Raw genomic sequence first — 13,694 nt, 5'->3', positions numbered from 1 at the left:
CGACTGCCCTGCTGGGTTTCAGACTTGTGGTGGGGCCTATAGTCCCTTTCTTTTGGCCAATTTCTCCCTTTTGCAACAGGAATATTTATGCAATGCTTATACCTCCATTGTATCTAGGAAATAACTAACTTGTTTTCCTGAGAATCAAAGTCTCATCAAAGTTCAAAGTCAGATGAGAATTTCAACTTTGGACTTTTGAGTTAATGCTGGAATGAGTTAAGACTTTGAGGGACTATTGGGACAACATGATTGTAATTTGCAATGTGAGAAGGATATGAGATTTAAAGGGGCCGGGGGATGGGGACATGATATGTTTTGGATATGTGTCCCCACCCAAATCTTATGTTCAATTATAATCCTCAGTGTTTGAGGTGGGGCCTGGTAAGAGGTGATTGGGTCATGGAGATGGTTTCTAATGGTTTAGTACCACCCCCCTGCTACTGTTCTCATGGTAGAGTTCTCATGAGATCTGATTGTTTAAAAGTTTGTGGCACTCCCCTCTCCCTTCCTCCTACTTCAGTCTTGTAAGACATGCCTGCTTCCCCTTTATCTTTCTGCCATGAATGAAAGTTCCTGAGGCCTTCCCAGAAGCCACTATGCTTCCTGTACAGCCTGCAGAACCATGAGCCAATTAAACCTCTTTTATTTGAAAATTACCCAGTTTCAGCTACTTCTTCATAGCAATGTGAGAATGAACTAATATAAGATCCCACTACATACCTACTAGAATGGGCAAAATCCAGAGCACTGTCAATACCTAAAGCTGGTGAGGATGTGGAACAAGAGGAACTTTCATTAATTTCGGTTGGGACTGCAAAATTGCACAGTCACTTTGGAAGGCAGTTTGGCAGTTTCTTTCCAGAATAAACATACTCTTACCAAATGATCCAGTAGTCACGCTTCTTAATACTTACGCAAATGATTTAAAACTTACATCAGTGCAAAAACCTGCACTCAGATGTTTATAGCAGCTTTATTCATAATTGTCAAGACTTGGAAGCAACCAAGATTTCCTTCAGTATGTAAATGAATAAATAAACTGTGGTACATCCAGAGAATGGGATATTACTCTGTGCTTAACAGAATGAGTTATTAGGCCGGGCACGGTGGCTCACGCCTGTAATCCTAGCACTTGGAGAAGCCACGGAGGGTGGATCACGAGGTCAGAAGTTCAAGACCAGCCTGGCCAACATGGTGAAACCTTGTATCTACTAAAAATACAAAAATTAGCTGGGTGTGGTGGTGTGTGTCTGTAATCCCAGCTGCTTGGGAGGCTGAGACAGGAGAATGGCTTGAACTCGGGAGGCAGAGGTTGCAGTGAGCTGAGATTGTGCCACTGCATTCCAGCCTGGGTGACAAAGCAAGACTCTGTCTCAAAAAAAAAAAAAAAAAAAAAGAATGAGTTATTAAGCCATGGAAATAAATGGAGAAAATTTAAATGCTTATTAATAAGTGAAACAAGCCATTTTGAAAAGGCTGCATATGTTACTATTTCAACTATATAAAATTTTGTAAAAGATAAAACTATGGAGACAGTGAAGGTTAGGATTGGGAGGAGGAGGATGAATAGGCAGAGAACACAGGACTTTTAGGGCAGTGAAACTACTCTATATGATACTCTGATGGTGGATGCATGTCATTATTCACTTATCCAAATTCATAGAATGTGCAACACCAAGAGTGAACTCTAATGTAAACTATGGACTTGGGGTTATTATGATGTTTCAATGTTGGTACTTCAAGTGTAACAAATGTATCAATCTGATGGGAGATGTCAATAATGGGGGAGGATTCACATATTTGGGGAAAGGGGGTATATGAGAAATCTCTGGACCGTTCTCTCAATATTGGTGTGAACCTGAAACTGCTCTAAAAATAAGGTATTCATAAAAATAGATATAACAATTATTACTGTGCACTATCTTAATAGATTTTTTGTTGATTTGACTAACTTATCTTGTGACTGTGGCTACATATAAAACAGCTAAAGTGATGTGTTCCTCTATATTATTTATTCTCTATATTTTTTTTGTAATTTTTTTATGTCACATGAGCAATGTGCTGACATCATAAAGAGGTTTGAGGGGGGCACATCACACACATGAATATGAAAACTCCCTCATTATACTTATGAATCACAAAAATATACATTTTCTTAATTGATTTACTGTGTCAACATTGTCCCTCTGCACCTGTCCTTTCATAATTTTCTCTCAGATTCCTTAATGTATGGCTTCAACCATAATTCATAATGCCTGCATTCAATTATGTTTTAAAATGTACAGTTATTTACCACATTATTTAAATTCTAAATAATTATGAAATTTTAAATTAAATTTTAGCTATGATAGTATGTATCTTTTCAAGTCAAAACATACTCTCAGGAAATTATCATATAGTCTACACAAAATCAGAAGTATTTTAGCTAGTAAAGATGAAGCACAAGGCATATATGCAGAGACCACTCAAAATATTTTCTTTTTTTTAATTTTATTATTATTATACTTTAAGTTTTAGGGTACATGTGCACAATGTGCAGGTTAGTTACATATGTATACATGTGCCATGCTGGTGTGCTGCACCCATTAACTCGTCATTTAGCATTAGGTATATCACCTAATGCTATCCCTACTCCCTCCCTCCACCCCAAAACAGTCCCCAGAGTGTGATGTTCCCCTTCCTGTGTCCATGTGTTCACATTGTTCAATTCCCACCTGTGAGTGAGAACATGCAGTGTTTGGTTTTTTGTCCTTGCGATATTTTACTGAGAATGATGATTTCCAATTTCATCCATGTCCCTACAAAGGACATGAACTCATCATTTTTTATGGCTGCATAGTATTCCATGGTGTATATGTGCCACATTTTCTTAATCCAGTCTGTCATTGTTGGACATTTGGGTTGGTTCCAAGTCTTTGCTATTGTGAATAATGCTGCAATAAACATACCTGTGCATGTGTCTTTATAGCAGCATGATTTATAGTCCTTTGGGTATATACCCAGTAATGGGATGGCTGGGTCAAATGGTATTTCTAGTTCTAGATCCCTGAGGAATCGCCACACTGACTTCCACAATGGCTGAACTACTTTACAGTCCCACCAACAGTGTAAAAGTGTTCCTATTTCTCCACATCCTCTCCAGCACCTGTTGTTTCCTGACATTTAATGATTGCCATTCTAACTGGTGTGAGATGGTATCTCATTGTGGTTTTGATTTGCATTTCTCTGATGGCCAGTGATGGTGAGCATTTTTTCATGTGTTTTTTGGCTGCATAAATGTCTCCTTTTGAGAAGTGTCTGTTCATGTCCTTCGCCCACTTTTTGATGGGGTTGTTTGTTTTTTTCTTGTCAATTTGTTTGAGTTTATTGAAGATTCTGGATATTAGCCCTTTGTCAGATGAGTAGGTTGTGAAAATTTTCTCCCATTTTGTAGGTTGCCTGTTCACTCTGATGGTAGTTTCTTTTGCTGTGCAGAAGCTCTTTAGTTTAATTAGATCCCATTTGTCAATTTTGGCTTTTGCTGCCATTGCTTTTGGTGTTTTAGACATGAAGTCCTTGCCCATGCCTATGTCCTGAATGGTAATGCCTAGGTTTTCTTCTAGGGTTTTTATGGTTTTAAGTCTAACGTTTAAGTCTTTAATCCATCTTGAATTAATTTTTGTATAAGGTATAAGGAAGGGATCCAGTTTCAGCTTTCTACTTATGGCTAACCAGCTTTCCCAGCACCATTTATTAAATAGGGAATCCTTTCCCCATTTCTTGTTTTTGTCAGGTTTGTCAAAGATCAGATAGTTGTAGATATGCGGCATTATTTCTGAGGGCTCTGTTCTGTTCCATTGATCTATATCTCTGTTTTGGTACGAGTACCATGCTGTTTTGGTTACTGTAGCCTTGTAGTATAGTTTGAAGTCAGGTAGTGTGATGCCTCCAGCTTTGTTCGTTTGGCTTAGGATTGACTTGGCGATGCGGGCTCTTTTTTGGTTCCATATGAACTTTAAAGTAGTTTTTTCCAATTCTGTGAAGAAAGTCATTGGTAGCTTGATGGGGATGGCATTGAATCTATAAATTACCTTGGGCAGTATGGCAGTATGGCCATTTTCACGATATTGATTCTTCCTACCCATGAGCATGGAATGTTCTTCCATTTGTTTGTATCCTCTTTTATTTCCTTGAGCAGTGGTTTGTAGTTTTCCTTGAAGAGGTCCTTCACATCCCTTGTAAGGTGGATTCCTAGGTATTTTATTCTCTTTGAAGCAATTGTGAATGGGAGTTCACTCATGATTTGGCTCTCTGTTTGTCTGTTATTGGTGTATAAGAATGCTTGTGATTTTTATACATTGATTTTGTTTTCTGAGACTTTGCTGAAGTTGCTTATCAGCTTGAGGAGATTTTGGGCTGAGACAATGGGGTTTTCTAGATATACAATCATGTCATCTGCAAACAGGGACAATTAATGAATCCAGGAGCTGGTTTTTTGAAAGGATCAACAAAATTGATAGACCGCTAGCAAGACTAATAAAGAAGAAAAGAGAGAAGAATCAAATAGACGGAATAAAAAATGATAAAGGGGATATCACCACCGATCCCACAGAAATACAAACTACTATCAGAGAATACTACAAACACCTCTACGCAAATAAACTAGAAAATCTAGAAGAAATGGATAAATTCCTCGACACATACACCCTCCCAAAACTAAACCAGGAAGAAGTTGAATCTCTGAATAGACCAATAAGAGGCTCTGAAATTGTGGCAATAATCAATAGCTTACCAACCAAAAAGAGTCCAGGACCAGATGGATTCACAGCCGAATTCTACCAGAGGTACAAGGAGGAACTGGTACCATTCCTTCTGAAACTATTCCAATCAATAGAAAAAGAGGGAATCCTCCCTAACTCATTTTATGAGGCCAGCATCATCCTGATACCAAAGCCGGGCAGAGACACAACAAAAAAAGAGAATTTTAGACCAATATCCTTGGTGAACATTGATGCAAAAATCCTCAATAATATACTGGCAAACCGAATCCAGCAGCACATCAAAAAGCTTATCCACCATGATCAAGTGGGCTTCATCCCTGGGATGCAAGGCTGGTTCAACATACACAAATCAATAAATGTAATCCAGCATATAAACAGAACCAAAGACAAAAACCACATGATTATCTCAATAAATGCAGAAAAGGCCTTTGACAAAATTCAACAACCCTTCATGCTAAAAACTCTCAATAAATTAGGTATTGATGGGACGTATCTCAAAATAATAAGAGCTATCTATGACAAAGCCACAGCCAATATCATACTGTATGGGCAAAAACTGGAAGCATTCCCTTTGAGAACTGGCACAAGACAGGGATGCCTTCTCTCACCACTCCTATTCAACATAGTGTTGGAAGTTCTAGCCAGGACAATTAGGCAGGAGAAGGAAATAAAGGGTATTCAGTTAGGAAAAAAGGAAGTCAAATTGTCCCACTCGAAATATTCTCAAAGTGCTTTTGAAAATAGTATTCACTAACATCTTAATTTTGAATCAATACTCTACTTCCCTTTAAAAAATAATAAAAATTTTATTTATTTATTTAAAAATTACCTTCAACGACACACTACAGGTAATTTTCAACACTGAGACTTTGGAGGGAGAGTTTCTGGTAGATGGTGGTGTGTGGCACCATCTACCATGAATTGTACTAAAAGGTAACTTTTTCTGCCATGGATCAGATGGTGCTTTTAAGGACAAGTGCATTGTCTGTCAACAGCACATCACTGTCAATCCTCAATTGCTGTTTTCAGAACAAAAATTAGGATAGTGGTGTTTTTTATACAAAACAAATGAACTGGTAAATAACCAAATTAGACCCAGCTTTCATGCTTTCTTTTTAAAAATGTATTCTTTCTTCAACTTTTATTTTAGATTCACAGTATATATGTGCAGTTTTGTTACCTGGATATGTTGTGTGATGCTGAAGTTGGCACTATTAATGATCCCATCACACAGGTGCCAATCAGAGCACCCAAAGGTTAACTTTTTAACACTTACTCCCCTATACCCCTCCTCTAGTAGTCCCCAAGGTCTATTGCCATCTTTATGTTTATGCATACTCAAAGTTCAGCTCTCACTTATAAGTGAGATTCTGGTATTTAGTTTCTGTTCATGAGTTAATTCACGTATGACAGTGGCCTTGAGCTGCATCTATATTGCTGCAAATGGCATGATTTTGTTTATTTTTATAGAGGCATAGTATTGCATGGTGTACGTGTACAACATTTGCTCTATACGATCCACCATTGATGGGCACCTAGGCACCTAGGTTGATTCCATGTCTTTGCTGTTGTGAATAATGCTGCAATGGACATGCAGCATTATCTATCTATCTGTCTGTCTATCTATCTATCTACACACACACGTGCATGTGTATTGAAGATATAATTTATCTTCACAAGAAGATAAATTATTCTACAGTTATTCACAAGAAGATACACACACACACACACATATACACACACACACACACACACACAAATACACAGTAATGGGATTTCTGGGTCCAATGATAAATCTCTAAATTCTTTGAGAAATCTACAAACTTCTTTCCACAGTGACTGAACTAATTTACAATTCCAACAACAGGGTATAAGCATTCCCTCTTCCTTGGAGCCTCACCAACATCTGTTGTTTTTTTTTACTTTTTAGTAATAGCTATTCTGACTGGTGTGAAAGATTATCTCACTGTGATTTTGACTTGGATTTCACTGATGATTAGTGACGGTGAACATTTTTCCTTATGTTTCTTGGCCACTTGTATGTCTTCTTTTAGGAAGTGTATATTCATGTCATTTTCCCATTTTGTAATGGAGTTGTTTTCTGCTTGTCAAATTGTTTAAGTTCCTTATAGATTCTGGATATGAGCCCATAGCAGATGCACAGTTGTCAATATTTTGTCCCATTTATTAGGTTGTCAATTTACAAATTCAATTTCAGAACTCTGTATTGATCTGTTTAGTGTTTTATTTTTTTTCTTGATTCAATCTGGGAAGGTTGTGTGTTTCCAGAAATTTATCCATTTCCTCTTCGTTTTCTAGTTTGTGTGCCTAGAAATGTTCATAATAGTCTCTGAGGAGCTTTGGTTTTACTCTGAGATTGATTGTAATATTGCCTTTATCATTTCTGATTGTGCTTATTTGTATCTTTTTTTTTTCCTTGTTTAGTCTAGCTAGTGGTCTACTGATTTAGTTTATCCTTTCTTTTTTATTTTTTTAAATTATACTTTAAGTTCTAGGGTACATGTGCACAACATGCAGGTTTGTTAAGTAGGTATACCTATGCCATGTTGATTTGCCACACCCATTAACTCATCATTTACATTAGGTATTTCTCCTAATGCTATCCCTCCCCCTGCCCCCCACCCCATGACAGGCCCCGGGATGTGATGTTCCCTGCCTTGTGTCCAAGTGCTCTCATTGTTCAATTCCCACCTTTGAGTGAAAACATGCCGTGCTTGGTTTTCTGTCCTTGTGATAGTTTGCTCAGAATGATGGTTTCCAGCTGCATGTCCCTGCAAAGGACATGAACTCATGCTTTTTATGGCTGCATAGTATTCCATGGTTTATATGTACCACATTTTCTTAATCCAGTCTGTCATTGATGGACATTTGGGTTGGTTCCAAGTCTTTGCTATTGTGAATAGTGCCACAATAAACATATGTGTGCATGTGTCTTTATAGTAGCATGATTTATAATCCTTTGGGTATATACCCAGTAATGGGATCACTGGTCAAATGTTATTTCTAGTTCTACATCCTTGGACTAGTTGGACAGTGGATGCAGCCCACAGAGGGTGAGCCAAAGAAGGGCGGGGCATCGCCCCACCTGGGAAGTGCAAGCGGTCGGAGGATTTCCCTCTCCTAGGCAAGGGAAGCCGTGACAGACGGTACCTGGAAAAACGGGACACTCCCACGCAAATACTGCGCTTTTCCAATGGTCTTAGCAAATGGCACACCAGGAGATTACATCCCGCGGGTCCCATGCCCACGGAGCCTTGCTCACTGCTAAAGCAGCAGTCTGAGATTGACCTGTGAGGCAGCAGCCTGGCAGGGGGAGGGGTGTCTGCCATTGCTTATGGAATGAGACTACCACTTCTCCTGTTGTCCTTCCCAGCTTCTCCCCTACCTCCTCTTTTCCCTAGTTTATAAGACAGGAGAAAAGGGAGAAAGCAAAAAGTTGGAAAGAAACAGAAGTAAGATAAATAGCTAGATGACCTTGGCGCCACCACCTGGCCCTGGTGGTTAAAATAATAATAATAATAATAATATTAACCCCTGACCAAAATTACTTGTTTTATCTGTAAATTCCAGACATTGTATGAGAAAGCACTGTAAAACTTTTTGTTCTGTTAGGTGATGCATGTAGCCCCCAGTCACGTTCCTCATGCTTGCTTGATCTATTATGACCCTTTCACGTGGACCCCTTAGAGTTGTAAGCCCTTAAAAGGGCTAGGAATTTCTTTTTCGGAAAGCTCGGCTCTTAAGATGCGACTCTGCCAACTCTCCCAGCCGAATAAAAACCTCTTCATTCTTTAATCTGGTGTCTGAGGAGTTTTGTCTGGGGCTTGTCCTGCTACAGCTGAGGCTTGAGTATGTAAACAAAGCAGCTGAGGAAGCTCCAATGGGGAGGAACCCACTGCAGCTCAGTAAGGCCTATTTCCTCTGTAGACTCCACCTCTGGGGGCAGGCATAGCTGAACAGAAGGCAGAAGAAACTTCTGCAGACTTAAGCATCCCTGTCTGACAGCTCTGAAGAGAGCAGTTGTTCTCCCAGCATGGTGTTTGAGCTCAGAGAATGGACAGACTGCTTCCTCAAGTGGGTCGCTGACCCCCGTGTAGCCTAACTGGGAGACACCTCCCAATTGGGCCGACTGACACCTCATAGTTTATCCTTTCAAAGAACCAACTTTGGCCGGGCGCAGTGTCTCATGTCTGTGATCCAAGCACTTTTGAAGGCCAGGGCAGGCAGATCACGAGGTGAAGAGATAGAGACCATCCTGACCAACATGGTGAAACCCTGTCTCTACTAAAAATACAAAAATTAGCTGGGTGTGGTGGCGTGTGCCTGTGTACCAGCTACTCAGGAGGCTGAGGCAGGAGAATCGCTTGAATCCAGGAGGTGGAGGTTGCAGTGAGCCGAGATTGCATCACTGCACTCCAGCCTGGCGACAGAGTGAGACTCCATCTCAAACAAACAAACAAACAACAAAAAAGAACCAACTTTTGGGTTCATCAATTCTTTATATGGGTTTTGTTTCCCCATTTTATTCAGTTTTGCTCTCATGATAGTTATTTCTTTTCTTCACTAGTTTTGGGGTTAATTTCCTCTTGTTTTTCTAATTCTTCTAGGTGGAAAATTATATTGTTAATTAGAGATCTTTGTAACTTCTTTGAGATAGGTGTTTAGTGCTATAAACTTTCCTCTTAAAACTACTTTTGCTGCATCCCAGAGATTTTGGTTTGTCATGCCTCTGTTTTCATTTGTTTCAAAGACTTTTAAAAATTCTTCCTGTATTTCACTGCGTACTCAAAGTCATTCAGGAGCAAGTTAACTTCTGTTTAACTGTGTGGCTTTTAGAAGTCTTCTTGGTATTAATTTCTATTCTTATTCCACTGTGTTCTGAGAGTATGGTTTGTGTGATTTTAATTGTTTTGAATTTATTTAGACTTATTTTATGGATGAGGATTGAGCTCCATGTTCAGATGATAAGAATGCATATTCTGCAATTGATGGGTCAAGTATTCTGTAGATGTCTATTAGGTCCAATTGCTCAAATATCAAGTTTAAGTTCAGAATTTCTGTGTTAGTGTTCTACCCCGATCATCTGTCTAATGCTGTTAGTGAGCTGTTGAAATCCCCCACTTATTATTGTGTGGCTGTCTAAGTCTTTTAGTAGGTCTAAAAGTACTTGTTTTGTGAAGGGTGATCCAAAGTTGGGTGCTAATGCATTTGGCATAATTAAGTCTTGAGCTGAGCCCTGTATCATTATGCAATGCCCTTTTTTGTCCTTTCTTACTGTTACTTTGAAGTTTGTTTTCTCTGACATAAGAATTGTGACCCTGCTCTTTTTTGTTTTCCATTTGTGTGGTAGATCTTTCTCCAACACATTTTGTTGAGCCTATGGGTGCCATTACATATGAGATGAGTCTCTTGAAGACAGCAGAAAAATAAGTCTTTTTTAAAAACCCATCTTGCCACTGTGTACCTTTTAAGTAGAGTGTTTACACCATATACATTCAATGTTAATATTGCTGTGTGAGGTTTTGATCCTATTGTAAAATTGTTAGCTGTTTGCTTTGTAGTTTTTATTGTGTGATTCTTTTGTAGGGTCTGTGGAGTATGTACATATATGTGTTTTGTTAATAGCAGACCTTGTTATTTTGTTTCCATGTTTAGAACTTTCTTAATAATCTCTTGTAAGACTGGACTAGTGGTATGAATTCCCTTAGTGCCTGCTTGTCTGGGAAAAGTTTTATTTCTTCTTCATTTGTAAAGCTTACTTTGGAGGGATATAAAATTATTGGTTTGAATTTCTTTTAAGAATGCTGGAGGTAGGTTCCTAATTTCTCTTAGCTTTTAAGGTTTCTGCTGAGAAGTCTACTGTCAGTCTGATGGGTTTCCCCTTGTATGTGGTCTACCCTGTTTGTCTAGGTGCCTTTAAGATTTTTTTCTCCAGCATTGACTTTGAACATTCAGGTGACTGTGTGGTTTGGTGATTGTATTAGTCTGTTTTCATGCTGCTGAGTAAAACATATCAGAGACTGGGTTATTTATAAAGAAAAAAAGTTTTAATGGACTCAGTTTCCTGGAGCCGGTGAGTCCTCACAATCATGGCAGAAGGCAAAAGACACATCTTACATGGTGGCAGGGAAGAGAGAACTTGTGCAGGGAAACTCCCCCTTATAAAACCATCAGATCTCATAAGACTTATTCAGTATCAAAATAACAGCACAGGAAAGACCCACCTCCGTGATTCAATTACCACCCACTGGGTCCCTCCCATGACATGTAGGAACTGTGGGAGCTAAATTAATGATAGGATTTGGGTGGGGACACAGCCAAACCATATCATTCTGCCCTTGCCCCTCCTAAATCTCATGTTCTCACATTTCAAAACTAATCATGACTTCCAAACAGTCTCCCAAAGTCTTAACTCATTTCAGCATTAACTCAAAAGTCTACATTCCAATGTTTCATCTGAGACAAGGCAAGTCCCTTCTGCATACGAGCCTATAAAATCAAAAGCAAATTAGGTACTTCCTAGATACAATGGGAGTACAGGCACTGGGTAAATACAGCCATTGCAAAGAGGAGAAGTTGGCCAGAATAAAGGGGTTACAGGCCCCAAGCAAGTCTGAAATCTGGTGGGTCAGTCAAATCTTACCAAAATGATCTCCTTTGACTTCATGTCTCACATTTAGGTCATGCTGATGCAGGAGGTAGGTTCCCATGGTCTTGGGCAGCTCTGCCCCTGTGGCTTTGCAGGATGTAGTCCCCCTCCTGGCTGCTTTCATGGACTGGCATTGAGTGTCAGCAGCATTTCCAGGTGTGCTGTGCAAGCCGTCAGTGGATCTACCATTCTGCGGTCTGAAGGATGGTGGCCCTCTTCTCACAGCTCCACTAGGCAGTGCCCCAGTGGGGACTCTGTGTGTGGGCTTCAACCCTATATTTGCCTTCTGCACTGCCCTAGCAGAGGTTCTCCATGAGAACCCTGCCCCTGCAGCAAATGTCTGCCTGGACATCCCGACATTTCCATATGTCCTCTGAAATGTAGGCAGAGGTTCCCAAACCTCAGTTCTTGACTTCTGTGCACCCACAGGCTCAAAACCATGTGGAATCTGACAAGGATTTGGGCTTACACTCTCTGAAGCCATGGCCTGAGCTGCACCTTGGCCCCTTTTAGCCATGGCTAGAGCATCTGGGATGCAAGACACTAAATCCTTAGACTGCACATAGCAGAGTGGCCCTGGGCCCAGCCCATGAAAACATTTTTTTCTCCTAGGTCTCTGGGCCTGTGATGGGAGGGACTGCAGCAAGTGTCTCTGACATGCCCTGAAAACATTTTCTCCATTGTCTTGGTGATTAACATTTGGCTTCTCATTACTTAGACAAATTTCTTCAGCTGGCTTGAAATTCTTCTTAGAAAATGGGTTTTTCTTTTCTATTGCATTGTCAGGCTGCAAATTTTCTGAACTCTTATGCTGTTTCCCTTTTAAAACTCAATGCTTTCAACAACGCCCAAGTCACCTCTTTAACACTTCCTACTTAGAAATTTCTTTTGCCAGATACCCTAAATCATCTCCCTCAAGTTCAAAGTTCCAAAAATCTCTAGTGCAGAGGCAAAATGCTGCAAGTCTGTTTGCTAAAACATAGCAAGAGTCACCTTTACTCCAGCTCCCAACAAGTTCCTCCTCTCCATCTGAGACCACCTCATCCTGGACTTCATTGTCCATATCACTATGAGCATTTTGTTCAAAGCCATTCAAAGGAAGTTCCAAACTTTCCCACATTTTTATGTCTTCTTCTGAGCCCTCCAAACTGTTCCAGCCTCTGCCTGTTAACCAGTTCCAAAGTTGCCTCCATGTTTTTGGGTATCTTTACAGCAGCACCCCACTCTACCAGTACCAATTTACTATATTAGTCCATTTTCACGCTGCTAGTAAGAACATACCTGAGACTGGGTAATTTATAAAGAAAAAAGGGTTTAGTTAACTCACAGTTCCACATAGCTGGAGAGGCCTCACAATTATGGCAAAAAGCAAAACGCAAGTCTTACATGGCAGCAAGGAAGAGAGAACTTGTACAGGGAAACTCCCCCTTATAAAACCATCAGATCTCATGAGACTTATTCACTATCACAAGAACAGCATGGGAAAGACCCACCCTCATGATTCAATTACCTTCTACTGGGTCCCTCCCATGACGTGGGAATTGTGGAAGCTATAATTCAAGATAAGATTTGGGTGAGGCACAGCCAAACCATATCAGTGATGTTCACTTTGCAGAGTATGTTGCATATGTTTTCTGGATTTTTTTATATCTAGATGTCTACCTTTCTAGCAAGATTTGGGAAATTTTCTTGAATTGTTTCTTCAAATATATTTCCCAGATTGATAATTTTTTCTCCTTCTTTCTCAGCAATGCCAATAAATCATAGGTTTGGTTGCTTTACATAATTCCATACTTCTCAAATACTTTGTTCATTTTTAAAATTTCTTCTTTTCTTTATTTTTGTTGTACTGGCTTAGTTTGAAAGACCTGTCTTTAAGCTCTGAAATTTTTTCTTCTACTTGATCCAGTCTATTGATAAAACTTTCAATTGTATTTTTAAATTCCTTAAGCAAGATTTTTCAATGCCAGGAGTCCTGATTGATTTTTTTTCAGATGTTAATCCTTCTTTAATTTCCTGGATTCTTCAGAAGTTTATTTGTATTTATTCTCAATCTTGTCTTAAATCTCATTGAACTTCTTTTCAATCCATGCTTTCAATACTTTGTCTGTAATTTCTGAGTTTTCATTTTTGTTAGGAACCATTCCTGGAGAGCTAGGGTGATCTTATGGTTGTGTCATTACATTCAGATTTTTCATAGTGCCGTAGTTCCTGTGCTGGTTCCTTCTCATCTGGAGACAACAGCACTTCTTGTTTTTTAAAAT

General features: G+C 39.4%; 1 non-coding gene across 1 annotated transcript; it reads right to left on the bottom strand.

Annotated features, from left to right (window-relative positions):
- Positions 1-2,043: 2,043 nt before the first annotated feature.
- Positions 2,044-2,147, bottom strand: LOC112208291 (small nucleolar RNA U13). The gene has a single exon (XR_002942703.2). It is a non-coding gene; the product is annotated as a small nucleolar RNA U13 (small nucleolar RNA).
- Between the last annotated feature and the right edge of the window lie 11,547 nt (positions 2,148-13,694).

This window comes from Pan troglodytes, chromosome 12 (assembly GCF_028858775.2).
Source record: "Pan troglodytes isolate AG18354 chromosome 12, NHGRI_mPanTro3-v2.0_pri, whole genome shotgun sequence".
NCBI lineage: Eukaryota > Metazoa > Chordata > Mammalia > Primates > Hominidae > Pan > Pan troglodytes.
Note: the sequence above shows the minus strand (reverse complement) of the source record. Positions and strands in the feature narration are given on the sequence as shown.